This window comes from Phyllostomus hastatus, unplaced genomic scaffold (assembly GCF_019186645.2).
Source record: "Phyllostomus hastatus isolate PE091 unplaced genomic scaffold, TTU_PhHast_1.1 phas_contig_10, whole genome shotgun sequence".
In the NCBI taxonomy this organism is placed as follows: Eukaryota; Metazoa; Chordata; class Mammalia; order Chiroptera; family Phyllostomidae; genus Phyllostomus; species Phyllostomus hastatus.
The window spans coordinates 2,608,278-2,613,116 of NW_025333499.1; positions in this window are offsets into that span (position 1 = coordinate 2,608,278).

Here is a 4,839-nt window from a genome sequence, read left to right on the forward strand (position 1 = left end):
GTCCTGATAAGCAGAGATCTTAGTAGAACGAAAAGAGAAAAAAGGCAAATGAGACGTGGAGTCGGGAATTAATTTCACTCCTCTGTAGCATCATTTTTGTTGTGTTGTTTTCTTTGGTTTTATACTTCTCATTTCTCCTTTTCTTGTATTTTTCAAGTACTCATTTTAATAATTATTAGAACTCCCTATATGAATTCTTATCGATGATGTTCCATGAGGAGGATGGAAAATAACTGGGACCAAACATAGGAAAGGCTATTGCATCTCACAAAGCATAAAAAACTGTGTTCAACCAGCATGACATGCACTTCACCTCTCAGCTGAGCACATTATCAACCCTAGTCCTCAGCATCTCCGGGAAGGCCGGGCGGCCACTGGCCTGTATCCCCGATGGAGGCAATGAGGCAGTGTGTGTCAGCTTGTAGGTTTCTCTGCAAGGACGATTATCCAAACTATGTGCGTAGATTGATTCAGAAAGTTTCCCATATCATTATTTTTTATATTTCAAAAACCAGGCAGGAGTACTGGAAGACACAAGTGGCTCAGTATAAGCCAAGTTGAGTTTCAAGAATATGTTTAAGTTTGCTTGTGTCAGCCCTGAAGACTGTCTAGTTCTATACTGGGTACAGATGTCACAAGGACCTAAAGATGAAGCTTCCATGCAAAACATGTTGAAGGTGCTGGGTCTTGGTTAATTACTCTTCTGTCTTTCCAAAAGACTACAACAAGAAGATTTTTTTATAGCATGAGGGGAAAATAATGGAGTGTGTACATAGGACACATCTCAGCGGGTCTTCTGACTTCTCAGGCCCACTGGACAGCAACCAGGGAGCAGCTGGTCCTCACAGTGGGGACAAGAAAGGAAGGCTGCTGGAGGACAGACAAAACAAGTGCATTTCAGATGTTAAGCAACGTTAAGCAAAAACAGAGGCACTGTCCTTAGGAAGGTTAAGGTTTAGTATTTCTGGTTGAAATAGGAGAGTCAGGGGTTATTTCTGCTTTCTATCTCCATTATCAAATACAGTATTTGCAGTCTTAAAGACTAAGTATACTACTGAAAAGAGAAATGAGTAAAAATTATTGAAGTCCTTTCAAATGATTTTTACAACAGCTATCTTACACTAAAAACCTGAGTTTCTAAATAAAAGAAATTGAAGTCACACTGCAAGATGAATCTCGTTGTGTGTGCAGTGCACCTGTAGAGGCCTGGAAGGCTGATAAAGAAATGGATTACACACTAATAATCATCATTGGAGGGTGATAAAACCGTGGTTTAGATCACCCTTTTTTATTGTCCACACTGAGGTTTGAGTGACCAAGTAAGTGAAAAGTGTGCTAACAAAAGCCAATCCAAAGACCATTCACAGAGTCAGAAAAACGTGATACCAAGGAGCCAAGGCACCCAATTTTTTAGTAGGGACTCCAATGAATGAAGCCCTTTAGCCACAGGAAGGAAGGGGCCTACCATCTTCCTACCAGACAAAGGAAAGAATATCCTGAAATGGCTCCAAGCACTTTTTTGCACCACAAAGGGCGGGAGGAGAAAAGACTTCATGGCTCCAAACTGCCACCTGCCGACCAGAGAAACTTGGCATCCTCATTCTGGACTATCAATGTCCATTTTTCACAGGATTTCAATACAAAACAAACACAAAAAACACAGGAGACAAATTCTCTCGACACCACATCCAATGACAGCTGTGGTGAGAAGATGCACAGATGAGCCTACGGAAACACCCCCCTACCCCCACCCCCAACACCCCCCCTACCCCCCCCCCACCCCCCACCCCACCAAGGCCAGTTTCCTTAATCCCACCCTCAGAGCCATAGAGACCTTGGAGGAGGAAATCCCTGGTCCTAGACCCCCACCCCAGAGTACTGTGGGCTGTCTTTCCAGTGGTTAACTCTAGGCCAGCCAGAGGAAGAAAAGTGAGGGCTCTGGCAGCGTCCAAGCCTCCCTCACTTACCAGGACCCTGTTCTAAACTGTCAGCTGCTGGGCAGGGCCTGTGCTGTCAAGGTCCTTTTCCCCAAATGCCCCATGTGCCCCCGGTGTGGGGCCTGTTCCAGGTCCCTAGTCACCCTGTGCCCGCCCTAGCCTCTGAATACCCTGGGCCCTTGGCACAACCACCTACCCCCTGTCAGCCTCCATCCTGGGGAAACCTCCTGGTGACATCAGGACCCACGAGCCGGCTCTGGCCTTCACAGAGCCTCTCTGACCTCACATTGTTTCTCCTCCTGGTGACCTGAGCTTCAGTCACCCTGCCAGTGGTCATGCCTTCAATGTCAGGAAACCACCAGCCCCCCCCCCTTGATGTCCTTTCCAGCATTCCTCTCTGCCAACACCTCAACACTGTGCCCTGTAAACCAACCCCCCCCCCTTCCAATCTTCCAATCCCTCTGCTTAAACAGCTTTCAACCTCTTGGGGGCCCCCTCCCCTGTGGACCCTGTGGCCTCACCAATCATCCACCAGGCCTCTCCATAGGCAGCCTACCCAGGGCTATAAACCCCTACCCTATCCCCCACCCACCTCTCCTGGTCCTTCCTCCCCTCTGCTCCACACTGTCCTGCTGAGCTCCAGTAAGGGACACGGCCCTGCCTGTGTGTGAGCACCTCAGCCTTGACAACAAAAACGTCTAAACTTACTGAATATTTTCTCTTAAATCCATGGCAGAGGAGCATCACCTTTTACTTTCCCCCCCTCACCCTACCTACACCACGAACTTCCTCACTAGCGGCCCTCGTCCACTGCACTGGAGAAGACAGGCGCAGTGAGGTGTGTGACCTGTTGGAGGTCCCCACATCCAGTCTACCTGGTTTTGACCAGACATCTCTGCTGGCCCTGGGAATGCCTGCTCCTCACTGCAGGCAGCCCTCACCTGTGCTGGGCACAAAGCCCTACTCAAGTGGACTGAGGAGCAGATGGTTTGTGGACAAGGTGAAGCAATTTTGCTTTGCAGACCATCCATTCATGTGCCAGTAGCTGCAGACTCCCATGTGGGAAGGGGTTGGGTGTCCCCCATTTGGTGTGGGACAGTCCCGTGTTGCAAAGAGCAGGAGATATTTCAGGAGAGGACTGCTAAGTGCAGGAGCACAGTCCCTGAGCAGGTGGAAGGAGAGGGATGCTGAGCACAGGTGAGGGCTGGCTGCAGACACCAGGGGGCACGCCCAGGGCCAGCAGGGGAATGTCAGAGGAGAAACAGGTCCATTGGGTTTGGGAAGCCCGGGGGAGCCCCTACCTCAGTGCTTCTGTGTTCCGCAAGTGTTCCTAGGAAAGCTCATTGGATTGCCAGAGGGTAGCTCGTGAGGAAGGCAATGGTGTTGGTAGGAGGAAGGTGAAAGTGAGAATCAATGCTCTTCTAGTTAGGGATTTAAAGAAACTAAGGAAGGCTGAAATGGTCGTCATGAGTGCTCCAGCCAGGGGCCTGTCCTCTGCTGGGGGCCCAACAAGAGAACATGGAGCAAGCGGGTAGACAGGAGCAAGACAGGTGTGTTACAGGGGAGCTGATGGCCTGGGAGAGGCTGGGGAAGGAGGGGCCGTGTGGGTGGTGAGCAGGCTGTGGGGTCCACACCAGGGACCCCCTGGGCTTGAAGGCTGTCTAAGGGGAGGCCTGAGAGCAGGGGCGTCAAACTCATGTTCACCAGGGGCCGCATCAGCCTCGTGGTTACCTCCAAGCGCCGAATGTAATTTCCAGTCCTTAACAGTTAAGGAGCAGTGACATGTATACAGCCCTAAAACTATTCTGGCCCTTTGAAGGCAACCGCAAGGCTAATGTGGCCCCCTCGTGAAAATGAGTGTGACACCCCTACCTTAGAGGAAGGGTGTTGGAAGAGGTGGCCATGGTTTGTAGGTGATGATAGATGAGGATGCTGGAAACCGCTATCGTGCAGGGGCACCGTGTCCCTGAGGCTGGGGGCATGAGCTGGGCATGGGGTCGCTGGGTGGAGAAGAAGGGAAGAATGTGCCTGAGGAGGTAGAGGCTCCTGTGGACAGGGCCAGGCTCATGGGCCCTGAGGTCACAGGAATGGTTCCAAAGAGTGAGGACCCCAGGAGAAAATGACAGCGGAGTTTGTTCAAGCCCTGTGGGGGGGCCGGGAGGCTTGTGTGGGGCTGGGGGGGTGGGGGTGGCGGGGGCGGATAAGGGAGAAGGGCGTGCCATAGGTACTGGTGGGGGGCAATGAAGAAGTGGGTCCACAGCACCAGGGCTCCAAGTGTTTGACTCCCTTAGCTGATAGTTTGTAGTTGCATCTAGCACTAAACCTACAGACAGTGAGGCTCCCGGGGAGACTGGCGGGGAGACTGGCAGAGACTTCCCTGGTCTCCAGCACGCGCGCGCCCAGAACTCGCCAATCACAGGGAGGGTACCACCCACTTGTGGGAGGCAACTTTCAAAGGAGCCTGGATTTCCGGCTCCTGTTGCAGGTTCCCGGGATTCACGGGGGGAAATGGACTTGATGGGGGTGTTTTGGGCAGGTTCTTCTCCATTCGCTGATACCCGCCATCACTGCCCTTGAGTGCAGCAGCCACTGGGGTCTGTGACTCTCTGTGCAGCCTCAGAAGAAAGGATACCACTTCCTTTCTGTTCAGGGCCTCGTGTTTCTCTGGACAGCAGGGGGGCAGTGGTGCATCGTACATGGGCTGGACTGGCTCTCCCCCGCCCTTCCCGCTGGAAAAAAACTGCCCTGATTCTTTTACTTAATTGGTAGTTGGGCTGTGGGACTGTGCTGGGTGGGTAGCCACCGTGGCTCACGTTTTTTCACTAGGTTCTCGGTGAAAATTGGATTCTACGCGCAGAAAGACTTTGCTTTTCAAGTTGCCTTTTCTTCTAGGTTACCGCCT